Raw genomic sequence first — 18584 nt, 5'->3', positions numbered from 1 at the left:
AAAAACTGAAAAATCAGTACATTTCTTTGTTTAATTTTGCTAATAAGAAAGTACCAAAGTAGAAAAACCTTTCAGTTGGCTTATTCTAAGCCTGGTATAAAGCAATCAAACAATATTAAATATATCAAATGTTGCTTAGACACTTTAAAGTAAACATATGCTAATATGTGCAATAAAGATGCAACAATTCCCACATCCAGCACTGCATAAGAATATATCTTCTGTTATTTTAATATTTCCAGATCAGTGTAAATTAATTGGAAGTTTTGGAAAATTGAAAATGGGGACCCAACACTGTATCAAAAACTTTATTAATCAAACAAGAAATGTGGGACCACTAATAAATACAACCTAGTAAGCTAAGACAGTCATGTAAGGAGGTAAGTAAATACTATTTGGATTGAGGTTTTGCACTGGTGAACAGTCAAACAAACAAACAAGAAGACAAACAAACAAACGACTTGTTTGGTTTGTAACAACGAAGAAAATATTATGTTTATGGAGGCTCTAGTCCCTTATCTTTAAGAAAATACCTTCAGACAGAAAAAAAATGGAGAAGTTTTGAACATTAGATCAAAGTTAAAATTTCGTTATTCCATATCAGATTAATGAAAGAAAGCGTTTATTGCACACTACTATGTATTACAATTGTCATAGACACTTTAAAAAGTAAATGCCATAATTAAAAAAACCCTGAAACTAAACAAAAGTAAAGGGAATTGGGGGTGAGCGGTGGGAATGCCCACTTCCGGATTAGCTTCTCTTCCCCCTGCCGGAGACCAGCGGCATCAGGAGGGAGGAGGAAGAGACGCAAGCCAGGAGAGAAAACGGACGGGAGGGGAAAAACAAAAAGGAAGCAGCGAGCCTCCGAAGGAGGACGTAACCCGCGGGAGATGAGGTGAGTGATGTGGAATGCCGAGAATTCCTCCAGCACGGATCCTAAAGCCTCGTTACGGTTCCCGTATGATTAACCGAAAGGCGAGGAACGTGAGGAACTTTCATTCGTATGATGATCTTAAAATGACGACGGGTTGATTGAGACATTTTCGAGGGCGCCGCTGTGTTGCAAACAACTAGCGGGGGGGGTTGGGGAGGCTGCCGTGGCAGATGGGGGGGATCTGTAGGACCCTGTCGGTGCTGGTCGGGGTCCGCAGCTGCGGATTCGGGTCTCGTTCGAGCCGGTTTCTAACGGTTCAGTTAGCAGGCGGCAGACATCGCGGGGTCCCCGCTATGTCTGTCTGCAGCGTTAGCTACCCAAAGTCGAGTGCTGTGTCACATTAAATGTCTGGGGTTCAAGGAAGAAAAACTCGGGTCCAAACAAAGCCCCCCTCCTAAATAAGTCCCCCAAATCCTCCTCGACCCCTGTTCCGTCCAGCTGGGTGCCTGGGTTTGGTCAACATGTTACCTTTAATCAGAACCTGACCCAACATGAAGAAATAGTTTGGCCCCAAACGCTTTAAATGACTCAAACAAATCTGCATTCATTTAATTGTCAATTGAGATGGCCTTTCTATTTATTATAAATCAAATAAAAAATTGTTTTGAATTCTAAAGATGGATTTTTGGAAATAATTAGCCTGGACGTTTCATTTAGCACCTTTTGTAATAGCTATCTATCTGATGTCAACATAGTCAATACAGGCTAACTTTATGCCCAGATAAAATCCCATGAAATATTATTTGTAAATACATTTACATATAATATTCCTGCCATCTGGAATCAAAAATACAGCGTTAGAAGTTTGTAACTCCCAGCAATGAAAGCTATGTTTTCCACACACACACACACACACACACACACACACACACACACACACACACACACACACACACACACACACACACACACACACAAAAAAAATGAATCTGAAAATCCTGAAGTTTCATGACATTTTCAGTCCAGAACAAAGTTACCTTACTTTAAAGTCAACAAAAGGATGCATCACTTTTATGAGACAAACTAAGCAGTTATGGGTCATTTTCAAGCTAAATCTTGGAGATCATTTCTTCATCTAGCTAAAGTTTAGAACTCCGTTCAGAGTTTTGTCCGCAGCAGTTGATGTTGCAGTGAAAAAGGCTCCTTGTGAACCCAGCGTGCATAAAGGAGTGTATTCTCCTGACTGCCTTTATGCGTGTTACAGCCCTGTAGGACGAATGGGCTATGTGTGTTTATGGTGCTTGGTACTGGCTAGACATGGCTGGATATTTCCAATTTCTATCAGACCTTTAGGATAATACACTTTTATTTTGAACAAACACACATACTATTATTATACTATTTATTCTTAGCATATATTTTGTTGCCCTAAACAAATTATTTACCTAGTTTTCTTTAAATATTAGAGGACACAGACTAGAATTATTTTTATCCTTGCATATGAATCTGCTTAACATTACAAAGGAGCAAATAAGTCTGATTTTTGTTTAAGGAGGGATTTGTCATTTTTGGTGGATTATTGTGTGGATTAAAAGCGCAATTGAATAATGGAAAATCTCCAATTTAAGACACTTTCATCTGAATAATACTACGTAATTTTTTGAATTGAAGCTTATTTTTAGAGTAATGTTTAGGATTTTATGCAATTTGTACAAAATGGTTTATCTTAATGAAACACATCCATGTCTGTGAAGAAAAGGATGGCAGTATAGAAAAAATAATAGTTTTAGGAGATGTTCTTTTTTTGTCAATGTGACTTTTTTCATAACATATAAGATGAATGCAGCTTTTGGAGTGGAAGTATTGTCTTAATATTTAAATCATTAGTATGTGTTTTTACACATACTGTGTTTTTATGGTTCCCTTTTTGTCCTGCTCATGTTTTGGCACATTTAACCATCTATACAGCCCAACAAAACTATCTTTGTGTCATTCCTTCAGCGCTGTTTATTGGTTGTCTGTCCTTAATGTTTACTTATTTATTTGGTTTGGGTTTTAGTTTTTTTTTAAATATGAAAACCAAGTCAAAGAAACCCTAAATAAAGCCAAACAACACAAAAAAGAGCAGTTAGAAGACAAATCATTTATAGCACAGCACTGTCCATAAATTCTGTTTTTATCTAAATAAATAGTCGATTGTTTATCTGCCAAGATGTGGGATTTTGCAGATGATAAACAGCCATTGTTACACAGACACAAATGCATTCCATAGAATTACCAGTTTATACAAATTTAGCACTAAAAAGTACCATATAGTAAGTATCTCCTTGGAAGAAATCTTCTTTCAACTGGTGTCTGCTTGTAGATGACACAGCTGTAGTATGTCTCATCCGTTTGTGCTTCACATTGGCTAACCTCTCATGCACATATTTGTTTTTGGCACACGTGTGAACCATTAGAACTGTATTCCTATCTCACAGCTTCTAGTTTCTAATTGGTATTCTCACGTCAAACAAAGAGAGAGATGAGGAAAAAAGTCCGGTGGCTGTGCTTTAAGATGCATGCCCAATTGCCATTGAGCCTCTCTGTATAGGTATTCTTTCACAAAGGCAAAAAATGCTTCCCAGGAAAAAAATAATCCTTTTGTTTTGCTTGTTCTGCGCAGTATGTGGTAGGTGAGAAATATTCAGTTAAAAAAAAAGTGCTTATGTAAACTTCCTCTGCCATAAAAGTTTTCCATTAATGGGGATTCTGGACAATATGCAATTCTCAGACAAAGAGAAGTACTTGCAATTATACAAATATGAAGAATTGCATGTTATAATCCTCGGATCATGCTGTAGTTGTGGAGATTTTTTTCTTTTTTATTGTCTTTACAGTGGTATTGCTTTAGTAAGCTAATCAGTTTAAGCTGCACCACCACAGTGGAAAATACTGCACTGCCGTCGTCGTTTACTCCTTTCTACACTTGGTCCTGTCTCTGGCTCCTCACCCAGGCCTGGTCCTGGTCTGCAGTGTCTGTGTGTGTCTATGATTTCATTGTTAATTGCTCCAGGCTCTCGGGCCGTTCTGTTGGTTTATGTTTTACCCCTCTCCCCATTTCCTGCTACCTCTCCTCACTTCATCCTTCTTTCCCTTGTCATTTAGTTTCTACCCCGCCTTCTGTGTAATGTCAGGATTTGCTGAGTATGGAAAAAGTGACTTGGACATTTATGGGCAGAGTTTTGGGCTAAGCGCTGCAGAGTGTTTTTCTACCCTTGTTTGTTTAGCTTTGCTGCTATTAGAGTGCCTCTGTTTCAAAATGGCCACTTCTCAGTCAGTCAGTCAGTTAGTTGGTATCGTTTCTCTGGTGGGCAGAATATAGGTATACAACACTACCAGTGTGTACATGTATGATTGGGGTGATGGCTGCCTCCCAGCACCATCCAATTAGACGGTGTGCACACTCAAAATCGTGTTCAACAGCTGTTGAACAAGTGTGGTAGAGGTTTGCGTGTGCGTACATGCTTGTTTCTGTGTGGGGTTGTGGAAGAAATCATATCATGATGATTCAGTCTTATCACCTCCCTTCTTCCTCTGAAATATCACTACCACCAATGACCACCTTGGTTCAGACATGTGTTCATGTTAGTGAATAATCCTGCTTGTCTAGTCTATACAACAGTAAGGATCAACTAAGGATTTTGGTGCAGTAATGGTTGTGTCAGCCCATGTGTCAATTTGTCATTATTTTCTTCCTTTTTTGTGTGTGCACCTTTTCAAGGCATCCTATCAATGGCTTTCAATGGGGTTATTGTGCCCACTATCAAGCTGGCTGTAGTGGATATGTGTGTGTGTGTGTGTATGCATTGTTGTTGCAGGGAGCAGACAGCCGTGAGGTGTGTTTGAACAAGGAAAGGAGTACAGAGGCCCAGTTCATCCTGTAGGCTGTGAAAATGAATGGGAGGGTCCACATCTTGTCCATTGTTCTGTTGTCCAGTCTAATTTTTTCGGACAGATCTTTGCATCCGCAGCCCTGACCGATCATCTGTCTTTTTACCGTCAAGTCTGCCATGTGAATGGCTAATGAGCACGGGTGTGTTTGAAAACAGGCGGAGGTTGACTTCACAACCACCTACTATCTCACCCATTGTGTATGCTCCTCTGCTGGTGATGTCTTTTCCACATCAATGCATTTTCAAATGTGTACCCCCATCGTTCCAGCTCAGCTGCGTTATGGTCTCTGCTCTTTTGTCTGACCGTTTGGCTTTTTCTCTCTGAATCATTTTTAAAACAAACGCACAGTGGGAAGATGTGAAAGCCAGAAAGAGAGGGAAGAGGCCTTTTGAACAGACCACCTACACTTGGTGTGAAGCTTTTCGCTGGGATTAAGTGAAAAATTAGTGGAGTACAGGTAGGCCTGCACAATATACCGCAAATTTATCGTTATCGCAATATCCAGCTCTGCGATATGCATATCGCAAAAGACGGCGAATATCGCAATAAATCGCAAACCCAAAATGTGTTAAAACAACCTTCTAGCAGCTTGAAGCATTTAACGAATCAAATAAATCCCTTTATGCTTTGACCAATCAGATGGACGCCTTCCCATTGTTGACCAATCAGATGGAGGCCTATTATGTTAACCCTGGTCCTGAAGAGCCTCAACCCTGCCTGTTTTCCAGCTCTCCTTAACCAGCTTGCTGTTGATTGGCTGACTCAAGTGATTTCACATCCTGATTGACTGAACACACCTGATTTTGGTTATCATTATCGAGCAGTCTAGGGAGAATTGGAAAACAGACAGGGTTGAGGCTCTTGAGGACCAGGGTTAGCCACCCTGACGTTTGTCCCCCATGTCGATGAGGGTCATTTGGAGTATAATTTTTAAACTGTTGCAATGAAATGGGAATGATGTTTTTGTTTATTTTTCTATTTGTTTATTTACCGCAAATTTATCGTTATCGCAATATTGATCACTAATATCGCATATCGCAAGTTTTCCTCATATCGTGCAGCCCTAAGTACAGGTCAATTACTGGAAAAAGTTTTTTTGTCCTTGGGTATTGTAAGATCTGCAATATCAGAAAATTAAGAAATGCATGTTTTGAGTTATATAAGCTGAAATGGAATACTGATGTGTTATGTAAACCAAAATTTAGAACTTATAATTTGATAAAAGAAAGTTTTGGTACAGAAATTTATGTTAAACATAATCTGAGTAGAGGTCAGAGGTCATTGTGTGCCCAGTTTAGATGTGGTATTCTGCCTCTAGCTTTAGAGACGGGGCGATTCCACTCTGTCCCTGAAGATAACTGTGTTTGTACCCTCTGTCACCTAAATGACATAGAAAATGAATGCCAGTTTTTGTTTTATTGTACCATCTATCACAATCTGAGAAGTGGATTATTCTCTGGTTTATTTTCGATTGATATGTCGGATGAAGACAAATTGAAACATTTAAGTTGAATGTGTTTAAAATAGCATTTTTTTTGTTGAAAGCTTGGGAACGCTATAAGATATTTTATTCAAAATGATAAAAACCTGTCTGTCTATTGTTTTTTGTCTTCGGAAGTCCATGTGGGCCGGGGACTTTGGTGCTTGACGCTACAATAAATAAAAATGAAAAATCAACAATTTTGAGTGGGATATAGAGTATGTTGACCATCTGTGTTAATCTGTAAGAGGAATGCAAACAAATATTACTTATAGGCTAAAAAGGTGAGTTTAAGCTATCAAAGCTGTACAGTAATTTTCTTAGTGGCCTTGGTCATTGCCTATTGGGCAGGGACTGCCCAATAGTCATCTTCTCAGTGACCTTGTGGAACAGTGTTCAATCTAAAATAAGGTTCACTTCCATAGATGGGTCATATCATAGACTGATGTTTCAACCAGGTAAACTTTAAGTCCCATTTTTTTCAGTGGTGGGAATTGTTGAATCACCAGTTAGTTCCTGAGCATTGACTTCAGTTTACTATTATGTCACTGGATGGATGGAGTGCAGACAGCAAATATCTAGAGGCAGCTAGACTTCAGTTTATGGTTACATGATGACTGTGTATTAGTTGGTGTTACTTTAGCAGGAATGAGTGACTATAGAGAGCATACTGCATATGTTTGTGAGCAGAGTTGCATGCTGTTGGGTCAGAAATACATCTGGACTATATTTATCTAAATGCAAAGATGCATATTTGAAATTTAGCAGACAGGAAATATGGAGAGAAAGGGAATGAGAAAAGGAGAATTGGCTCAATTTTTCAATTCATAACTGCATTTACCTTGTGGGTAACTCGTAATCTAATGAATGCTGCAGAAACATCCCTAGTGGGGCCTGTAGGCGAATCAAAACAGCTAAGCTGTGATGTTTAGACTTTGGTATCACACTTTTAGTATTTCTCAGTACTTTGACCTAGAGAAAAAAGGAAGGTGCTTCACATGTATACGTTTATACAAATATCACTAGTGTTATTGACAGAAAAAGCCAGAGGTAGTGATTTCTTTTATTTCCCTAAAATGTCATTTTAAATAGAACATTTACATTAACGAAAATGTGTAGTTTGTCAGGATGCTTTTTTCGAGGTAAATGTAGACTCACATTAATGTGTGCTGTAAGAAATCCTGATTATAGATCACAAAGGGAAAACAATTATGAACACATAATTTTGAAATATTCTAAATTACTAACAGAACCTTGTCTGGTCATTAAAAAAGAAGCCCATTACATAATACTATTTATCACTAAACAAAAGCTATGCTAATATCCAGAAGCAGTTTTTAAAAATCAACTCAACAGATTCTCCTGGGATTCCCTTTTCATAAATATTTGTTTAAAAAAAGCTTGTAATTTAAAATGTTTCTATTAATGGAGGTAATGCCATTTTTTAATAGAGGAAGTGAACTATCATTCATCTCTTTGTCCATTCCTGCTTTTACATGCTGGCAGCTTCTCTCTCCTTGTTCTGATGTAATAATTAACCCCCAATCAAAAGGCCACGGTTTGTCAGTTTACGAAAGGCTCTTTGGTTGGAATACCGAGGATGACAGGTAATTGAAATGCTGAGTCACGGCTCCTGTCATTGTGGTCTTTTGGGTTTTCGACCGCACAAGATGCATTTCATCATTTCCCATGGTTGGAGTAAAATGAATCACCATCACAATGAACTGTATAAGAAAAAAATCCTCAATTTTGACATGACTTCTGAAACTACATCAGCAAAAAGTGTCATTGTGGTTTTAAGGTTAACAACTGAAAGTAGTTGAAGAGTGTAACTTGTTTAGCTGCACAATGAAACAGCTAAAAATAAGTCAGTGGTTTCTCCAGACAGTGGTGGTGCAATATTGGCACACCAGAGGTGGTTAACCATCTATATAATTTCTACCTCAAATCAGTGTCCATTCAGAGAAGAATGTGCCGTTGAAGTTGTGTAATAACTAGAAGAACTTGATGACAAAGAACACAAAATTATGCTGGAGCTCGAGAGACTATGAACAAGAAATGGAAAAAAAATAGAGAATTGGATAATGGACAAGTACTGTAATTGTGTCCATTATAGACATCTGTTTGCTCATGAGTCACTCTTTATTTTTCATTGGTTTGTAAGAATCCCTTCCCTTGACCTAAGGGTCAGAGCCATCCTTTCTAAACCTCTGTGTTTGAGATCAATGTTATTAGTAATAAAAACTCAGTTGTAGTTTTCAGATAGTCTTGTGGCGCTACAATGTAACAACTTGCCAAAGGCTTTTCTTTTGTGGACATGACTGGGCTGAAGTCACAAAATAGCTAACAGTCTAAGTGCTTCTCGGTATGTCTGGACCTCCCTGTCCTCTCCGATGTCCTGTCACATCTTGGCTATATTTAGGAAGCACAGTCTCTGGGCTGCCTTTGCCCTCGCCTTGGATCTGACAGGTCTTTTATTCATGTGCATGCATGTCTGCCTGTCTATGTCTGTTTTCACTGAGAGAAGATTTTCAAATGACTTGCCTCTTGTTTACTGCAAGCCAAAAGAATGATCTTACATATTGCTTTGAGGCAGATGTGCTAAGAAGAAACAACACATCATTCTGTTGAGCGAAAAAAGCCTGACATAGATTTCCAATGTTGTGAATTTAAATAAAGGTCTTCTTCTGGACAATTTCTCTTTTCATTATGACAATTTGAGAAACATTTAATAAAAATGTAATCATTGATGTCCTATTCACCTGAGCTTATTTACATTACCCCAAAATCCGATAACTGGAAGAAATCAGATAACTGCAACATTAAAGCCTTAGTCATAAGTACCATTAGGGCTAGATATGGCTGCCTGCGGGCAAAAAATGGGCAAACCTGAACGGGACATGCAGGTTGCATTTCGCGTAGTGGTTTCTCCAGACAGGTCACCGTATGACAGTTTCACCTGAACATCATAAGTGTTTGCAACTTCCATTAACCTTAGAAATATTTCACAATACACTTAACACTTGTATGACAATTCTACATTTCATTTTCATGACATCCCTTGAGGTGGTCATACAAGCCTCTTCAATGGAACTGTAAGACACACCTGCACTCTTCTCAAGGTGCGGCCGCTCCTCTCTACGACCCTCCATGGGACCGGACAACCCAAAAACCTGCAGCACCCGTACAGGTCTTACAATTTAGATATGACTGGCATTTCAGAAATCCAATGACCCCAAAAACCCTGGTTGGTAGGCCTTCACAATAAATCGCAAATTTATCATTATCGCAAAATCAAGTTGTGCAATAAGCATATCGCAAAAGTCGGTGGAAATTGCAAAAAAAAAATGCTAACTTTAAATGTGCTAAAACAATCTTATGTCAGCTTGAAGGATTTAACTAATCAAAAAAAAAATCCCTTTTTTTATTTGACCAATCGGATGGAGCCCTTTTACAGGGAGCCGGTTTAGCTCGTGCTGGTTTGCGGCGCCTTCCGTCCGTGAAACCAGGGTTCAACTCCGGGCCGCTCCCTGTTCCCTTCTCTACTTCTGTGCCGGTCCCAAGCCCAGTTGCTTTGAGAAGGTTGCGTCAGGAAGGGCATCCGGCGTAAAACATTGCCAAGTTTTCCATGCGACTCGTTCGCTGTGGCGACCCCTGATGGGAAAAGCCGAAAGAGAGACGGATGGAGCCCTTTTACATTAGATGCTTGCCTCCTATGTAGACGGGGAGTACATTTGGAGTGTAATTGACGTTATGTTGACTCTTATTTAAATTAAACAGCTGCAGTGAAATGGAAATAATGTAGTTGGTTGTTCTGCTATTTGTTCATGTATCGCAAGTATTGTGAGTTTTTCTCACATCGTGCAGCCCCACTGGCTGGTATGTTTTAGTCCTGTCTTTTGATTTCTATCATTTTGCATGGATGTAGGGACTCTAAGACTTTTTTTATTTGATTCTCATGGTTCCGTTTTGATTTGATCCGTCCTGTATTACTCTTTTATTCTGTTAAAGAAATCGAGCAGAATTTCTCAGAATCCAACAATTTACCCAAAGATTTCTCTGCATGCATTCATAATGGTAGAACTTAATGTGGTACCAACAAAAGAGACAGTACACTGCCTTCTGTTTTGAAATTTAGCATGCCTGCTGAAAGGTGCGTTGTGAAGAGCCCCCACTACTGTTGCAGCTTCTGTCTCACACGTTTGCTGAAGGGTTGATTGATTTGATCTTAAAGCAACTCCAAGCCTGTATGTGCAGATTTACTGCTATGAATTTGTGTGTTTTCATAAGATAGGAAGGACTATTTGTCCACTTTTTGCTCACACAGTAGAAATTAACAATAGTGCATATTAGGGTTCGGTAAATGATTATTTTGGTTGTGGACGAGTATCTGCAATTTTTTTGTACTTGTCATCCTACAAAAAGTCTTTTAAATATCGCATTGAAAATACCTATATTTATCCATTTTACCATTTATATTATCTGACTGGGATATTATTTTTTTAGTTGAATCTAAATTGGTCCACACAAGTGTGTTTGCATTTTAGTGTTTGTCTTTGTTGATCCTCAAGAGACCCTGAACTCTTTTTTTCTTAGTTTCAGAGACCTTGAAAAACAAAAACAAAAAAAACTTGATTACTTCATTTTATTTTGCTTTACTATAAGCCAGACATCTCTGTTGTTTGCATCATGGTCAAACCCCCGCTGTCTGACTCCTCACTGCTTTCAAAAGGCGAGACTGCATGGCCCCCACTCTTGCCTCTCCATATTGGACCTGTGTCAGTTTTAGATTTTAAATGGACATTCTTGTATTTGTTTTCAGAGCACTTCATGGTTTTACTCTTGCATTTCAGTGGTTTTAACAGCGTACCCCTCCTAATAGCCCCTGAACAGGAGCTCCCGGTCATTCCTCAGATGGTAGCTCAGGAGCAACCATGTGTTCTGGCTGCTGCACACTGTGGACCCAGGCATGGGGAAACTGGAATAATTGTTAGATATACGATGTAACTAAAAATCACCTGCTCTCCCCTCAAGTCTGCAGTTTACCTTGTTGCTGGCATGTAAAACTTAACAAGGAGAGACTGTTCATAATGGTCCTGTTGAGTTTATTTTTTGGGGAAAGTAACTGCTAAAATGCCTTTATACAACTTAATCGGGCTTTTTAACCATTTGTCCTGATACTTCCAGTTTTTTGTTGGATTTTACAAAGCCAAGCAAACCTTTACACATGAATTCAAAGTGCTTTAATGAAGCTCTTTCATTTAGTTATTCGAATAACTGCAGGAAGCGTTGGCTCTGCTGCACTACGATTGCAAAACTAATATTGCTTTTGTAACTTTAATGGTGTTGACTTTCAGCATAAACTAGTGTTTGTTTACAAAACTCTGCTTTGATACAAACAAAACCACTGGATGCAGGTTTTCATCAATATAAATAGATTTAAGACAAACAGCCTGCATCTCCAACTCATGTTTTCCTATACAATCCCTTTTTAAAAAGGTTGCAGTAAGGACCGGAGGTTGTTAATAAAGGAGGAGGAGGTTGCAGCACAAATACTCCACCTCTCCAAATGCAGGAAGACGTTCCTATGTTTTCTGAAGTTGTTAGTTTTCCATTTTTGATGGATTTTGATACATGAACGTGCCCCCCCTGACTTTTATACAGCTTCAAAAGCCTTGAAATCTTTGCCTTGAAACATCACGGTTCAGTTCTTATCCATCAGTCCTGCCTGTCACTCAGTACACATAGGATGCATTCATGTAAATGCATATGAAAACACGTTTTCAGTCAAAACCGACACATTTCTTTCACGCTTAACATGCCATCAGCCTTTGCCCTTTCTCTATTTCATTGGTGCTTTCATTGCTGCATGTTTGCTCAGGGTCACTGGGTCAAGAGTGTTTGCAGAAATGCAGTCACTCACCACTCTAAAGGTGTGAGCTCTGTGTTCAAGTTTATCTGTGCTTGTTTGCTCCCCAATCACGCCAACTCCTGCAGAGATGCCTGAGATTCTTTGGCACACCCTGAACATTCCTCCCTCCTTTACTTTCTGTTGTGGTCATTTGTTCCACCCATGCAAACCACAATAGTGCAAAATGATATCTTTAGCTGTATGTTTACATCACATTGAGGCATTCCTTTATGTACTTTAAACTTTGTCTGACCTTTATCGCTATAAACTGGTGCTACCTTGTAGATATGGTACAAAAGTGTCTGCAAGTTTAAGCTATAGTGTTATTTGAGGGAAACACCCAAGTATGTGTGTGTTTGCCTGTACACAAGTAGGTTTGTTTAGACTGAAGGCTCAGTCAGAGTGTTACTTTGTCTCTGTCATTTCCCGCTATTGACTGAGTAAGGATACCCCCCCATCTCTCTCCCCCTTAAACATCCGTTGAAACCATGGAAGCAGTTTCATGATGGCTTAGTTTTCTCCTCAGCTTCCTTATGGAAAAAAACACAAGGAAGCACAAAGTGATTCATTACAGTTCAGATGTTCTTGATGGGCCTATCGTCAGTTGTCTCCTGTCTTCATATGTATGATGTCGATGTTTTTTCTTTTTTGTCACTTGCATCCGTTTAGTCAACCTACCTTTTCTGTCTCAATAAAGTTCAAGGAAGGAAGTTCTGTGCACTAACAAAGAGGAAGGAAGTTAAACAAATTGGTCAAGCAAGCACCTAAGCTGTTATTGATCACATTGGTAATAATTACTGTTTAACTACTAAAAGCAAATTAAGTAACACGTTTATACTGTTTGGCTTTTTTTCTCTTAATGTTAATATCTTCAGCTTTTCTCTGCTCTGAAAGTCAAAGTGAAGTGCAAAAGAACAAAGAAGATATTTAAAAAATGAACATCTTGCATTTACTTTCATTATATCTTCGTTTGAGTTGTCTGACTCTTAAGCGACGATCACACCACCCTAGACAATGCACCTTCAAGCAGCTATTTGCACCACTTAGACTTTTCGCACCAAGCCTCTTCCAACCATACGTGGCGGACATGAGCTTATAAACGCTAGCAAAAAAATAAAGAAAAAAAAAGGCGACGCCCCTCCTTGTTTGTATGTGAACACAATGGGCTGAACGCATTTGACGCGCTTTCAAAAACGAGCTAAAAGCCCGGTGAGAACGAAGCATTAGGAAGAAAAAGACAGCATTTCTGCAATAGGGAAGGAAAAGGAGGACAAATGTGTCAAGAAACGGAACAGATCTCCAAATGAATCAGCAGAGAAGCTGGAATGACAAAGAAAGACTTGTCCATTGGAGTGTGGGCAGACGTCCACTTGGCATAAAAAGTTCAAATCCAGCCTTTCCTCACTGAGTGCTGATTCTAAAAAGTGATGAAGGCATGTAAAAGGAAACATTGATACAGAGAGAGAAATGTTGTTTTTACAGGTGGTAACTACATCCTTTTTGGTTGTCCAAGCTTGCCAGTATATCTGAAAAAAAAAATCTCATCACAGTATGTTTTTAATAATAATCCAAATACACATCTTTTTAGGCTAAAGATATTCCATAATATTGACTCATCAGACCGTATTTTATTCATTTATATTTAAACCTATTTACTTCAACAGTAACATAATTACTCTTCTCAAAAATGTTGTTTGCTGGCATTTAATGAAATGCCAAGCTGGTTTAGGATAACAACCCGATCTAAAGGAAAGTCTTTAATCTAAATGCCAAGTTAATATCTCTCATGTTTGTGATGACAGAAAAAAATAATGTATTAAAATGAATCAAGCTGTTCTTTTAGGCCTAAGAGATAATGTAACTAGGGGAAAATAAATGCACTATTTCTCTGAGAATGCAACATTTCTCAGATGTTTTAGTGGTAGAGGTTTTTATCATTTCTGTGCCCAAATGTAACGCTGCACCTATTTTTGTTTCATAATTGTCAACACAAATAGCTAACAGATTTTGCAGACTGCCTGTCATTCTAACTTACGTTAAGGAATTTTCGCTGCTTGCTACTGTTGTCTACCACATGTCTCTCTCTCTCTGTGGGATGGTGCCGGCCCTGCCCATGACGAGGCTCTTTAATTATGCTTTGATACCCTTATCTGCAGCACAAGACTGCAGAGATCCCCTCAGTGTGTTAAGGCCCTAAAAACAGCAGTTCAGTTTGGAGATGTAGATTCATTTGGGTGAAAAGTTTCCCTTTTTTTAAACCTTAGTCACTAAAAACAACTATAGCTTCACACACGAATGAATGGTTGGTTTGTCTTTGCATTTATATATTTTTTCTTGTAGAAAATAGTCAGAACATGATCAATTTTTGTAGTTTTTGTTGCTTTGTTTGCTGCATCATTCTTGGCTCACAATAGAACCTTTTCAGATCATTTCACCAGATTGTCTTCATTCTTTCACCAATAAACCATTAAAAAAAAGTAACATGTCATTAGAGAAAACGTTTACTGCACACGCCTTGTCGTACGTTTTCCCCTCTACTTTCTCACACAAAGATTTAAGCATATATTCTCTGGTATGCAGGCTTGTTGCAGCAAGATTTGAGGAACCAATTGAGCCTTGTAATTTTAATCCTAGTCTGTGTGAAGATGGATTGCTGCAGTTGCCTGTTAGTCTTATTTGGGATGTTATCCCTCCTCCCGATGTTACATCACCAAACATTAACGCATTACAGAATAAACTGTTGTGTTTTCTTGTGTTTTTCTTCAAATGGTTGGATACATTTTCAAGCAGAGTAGTTTGCTTTCACTCAAATCTGTTTTTTTTTTTTTTAGTTTTAAACATTTTTTATATCTTGAAAAGACTGTATTTGGACTTGAGTCACATAATATGTCTGTACTTTATAGCGTTATAACTGTATACATTATTAATTAAAGTTGTATTGCAGTCAGAAAGCTGGAATAGATGAATTTCTAGATTTGTTTGAACAAATGGAACATATTATGCTTGGAGCAGCAGATGTCCTTTCTGACTGCAAAGTGGTGGTTGAAAAAAGGCTACAAGATCTAAATAAATGCATTTAGAAAGCTGGGTGCATACAGTGCAGTCAAGAGCTAAACATTAGTGACCTTAATTTAATTTGTGCAGCCATGGGTGACCGGTGTTTGCATTTTGACCTAAAAGACACAGAACTGGGAATGGCCGGGGCCTTTTTTGTTAAGGCACTAAAAGATTATTTCAGACTTGTGGCCTCTGGATTTCCCCTGAGATCTCTCGTTTCCACTGAGACTAGATTAGGCTAATTAAGTGCTGAATTGTTTCTCTTGCCAGAGCAGCATTGGTGTTGCAGTATTCGAAGCAGCCTCTGTATCAAATACAAAAACCTATAATCTTTTTTTAAAAATTGTTGCGATGCTTATAGTAAGATTCTTTAAAATTCCAGTTATAAGCATTATTACTGTCTTTATAAGCCTTTAAAGAATATTTATAAATTGTTCACTTGCATTTCTAGTTGTCTTACAAATGCTTTATAAGTGTTTTTCTGCTGCTTTACATGTAAGACATTTAAAAGACATTTACAAATTCTAATAAATGTCCTCTAAATCTCTAATAAAGACTCTACACATGCTAATACATATCTTTATAAGCAGCATATTAACACTTAAGGCATAAGTAAGACATCTATAAATGCTAATTAATGTTATATAAATGTCTTATAAAGGCCTTAAAAAGACATTACTAATGCTTGTTAATGTCCTCCAACTAGATTATTAAGCAACCTTATTATAAAACCTTACCAGATTAGGTTTTGCGTGCACGTTATTCATTTATTAACCATATATAATATAGATAGATGAGTGATTTTTTTTTTCCTCTTCATTGCTGCAAGTAAATGGCAGGGTTGCATTGAATTTTTACATAATCTACCATTTTTATCAAGCCAAACTCCACAAAGATAGTTGAAGACAAACACTGAAGGAAGCTCAGTTTGCGTCTAGTTACATTTCGATGAACATAATTCCTTGGCATTGATAGACAAATGATGCTTTTTCTGTATTTTTGATTTTATTAAATTATTAGCACCATTGTTATTGATTCATTTTTTAAATGTAAGGTTTGTTTTGTGTTTAAAACATTTTTTTGATTAGTCGTCAAAGCATTTATATAAGAAGGGTGTTTTTGTTACACCAGCTTTTACAATTTAGAACTAAGTACAATCTGGGATAAAAAAAAAAAAGGTTTGAAGTACTCAACTCTCACTTCCATACTGTTAGGTTGTTTTCTGCACAAGATCACACAAGCATATACCAGTATGTCTCCTTGCAAATTTTAAGATTTTAAAATACTGGTACTTAAGATAAGATTGATTATCTGTCACAAATGTGAAAGAGCACAGGGATAAACGCATAAAACTGAGAATGATCTGGTTGATTTTAGTCATTAAATCTGAAATCCACCTGCTGCTGTCTATTTGGCAAAGGGTAAACTAGACATTTTTAAAGAGGGGATATGATTATGTTAACTATGCAGAAGGGAAGCTTTGTTGTACCTTAAAGCCTAAAGAACTGCTTACATGGTGAAGTGACTTTCTTATGTTGACAGAGCAGATATCTTGGGATGTGGCCCTGGGCTTTTCTTGCTCACAACAGAAAATTACATGGAAGCTGTAAAAACTGTGATAGGTGTGAGATTGTAAATGGGAAGGATTGGCACCTTTACCAAACTCTGTTATTAGACTATATAATTCATTTTTAGACTTTATGGTTCTTGTCTGTTAAATCTGTTGCAGGCCCAGAACAGATAAAATGTCTGAATCTAGTAGCTTAGTTTGTATTTCATTAAAAAATGAAACTTCAAAAAGGCATGTAAAGACAGAAGGTGACATACCTTTAAATGGGATTTCCAAAACATGTGTTTTTTACATCATGTTTTTCTCCATAAACTTCCTGTCAAGATTTTCTGTCTCCAGTTGTGACAGGATGTCCAACATGGACTGCCTCTTGTTGTTTTAATTCACCCTTGAGACTGTTAGTACACCAATTTAAAAAAAAGAAAGCACTATGCCTGCTAATGCAGTTTCTTTTGCTTGTAGTTATGTCTCCTGGGGTATAAAGATTGCATTCCTATATAACATGTCAGGCAAAACTCCTAAAAATAGGAAGAAAAATAAGCTCCCAATAAAATGAGCTCTGTGTTCAACCTATATAAACTCACTCAGCTCAAGGATTTATATTTGACAGATGTTATAAATTATTCTTTGTCTGTATCGTAACTCTTTTTGGCATACTTTTTTCCCCCACTCTTCCATTTCCTGTTGTTAATTGTGTTTCATGGCCGTTTCTCTTTGTTTCTTTTTCAGTGAGAACTGTTTCATCGGTTAAAGAAACGTTGCACTGAGCACCACTATGGACCTCCTACTTTTTGCTGTCCTCCACAACCCTTAATATTCTGGTTAGTAACAACTTTAAATTGTTTTCTTGCTGTGTTTACTTTAAGGGGAAAAGAAAAGTGCATTTGTGCTTCATTCCTAACCCAATTCTGTACTTGAGAGAAATATGCACCATTGACGAGTCTTTACAAGTGTACTTGAAGTGTACTTGGTGTAAACTACTGGTAATATAAAAGACAATGAACAATAAAACATAATATTTATCACCCTCCAGCAATATGGTGTGCGCTTTTTAAAGCCTGCATAAACCCCGGCTGGCTACGGTTAGTATTTAGCAAGTGTTGTGATGAATTCTAGTATATGTCAGCAAGATCTAGTGACAAAACATGCAGAGCCAGATGGTTCTTAATCCACCATTTTCCCATGGCAAAGAGAAATACAGTTAGCTTAGATAACACTTAAACAAGATACTCAGACTAATCAGAGATCAGGACCACCCATGGTGATATGTGAACTTTATAAAGACTCCTCTGTTGTTGGAGAAATACATTTTGTCCTGGTTCCAATATTAAACCCTCAAAATGAATTGCTAGCTAAGCTATGTTCCATTGAAAAAATAACTACTAAGATTTGGACCAAGAACTTCATTTTTTGTTTTTGGGAGAAGTGAGAACTTTGACATCTTGGGGTTTATTATTGTTTCTGAAGAAACAGATTTTTTTATTTGTAATAACGTCTAAAGCTGATAATCTTTTAAGGTCTGCGACGTTAATGTGGTGAATAAAAATTGGACATTGAAATGCAGATGATTCTTCTGCATGCAACTTTAGAAAAACTAGAATTTCATGAGGTGTCATTTGTTTTATCAGTGTTAAAGATGGTGAGGTGTTACTAAACTTTTGGGTTTTATTGTACAGATGTTTGAGCAACTGGTGGTGTATTGTACTTTTTATCTGAAGAAGCCAAGTGTTGGATTGACTACTAATGGGGAACA

At 37.8% G+C, this 18584-nt stretch overlaps 1 protein-coding gene across 5 annotated transcripts in view; it reads left to right on the top strand.

Annotated features, from left to right (window-relative positions):
• Positions 1 to 755: 755 nt before the first annotated feature.
• The window catches only part of apbb2b (amyloid beta (A4) precursor protein-binding, family B, member 2b), a 42248-nt gene continuing 24419 nt past the window's right edge, over positions 756 to 18584 (top strand). For all 5 annotated transcript variants that reach the window (XM_078953207.1, XM_078953204.1, XM_078953201.1 and 2 more), the window contains exons 1-2: positions 756 to 898; positions 17561 to 17652. The gene's annotated coding sequence lies outside the window, so the exon portion shown is untranslated. The remainder of the gene's footprint in view (positions 899 to 17560; positions 17653 to 18584) is intronic.

This window comes from Oryzias latipes, chromosome 1, assembly GCF_053564925.1.
Source record: "Oryzias latipes strain Hd-rR chromosome 1, Olatipes_Hd-rR_3.1".
NCBI classification, from domain to species: domain Eukaryota; kingdom Metazoa; phylum Chordata; class Actinopteri; order Beloniformes; family Adrianichthyidae; genus Oryzias; species Oryzias latipes.
Note: the sequence above shows the minus strand (reverse complement) of the source record. Positions and strands in the feature narration are given on the sequence as shown.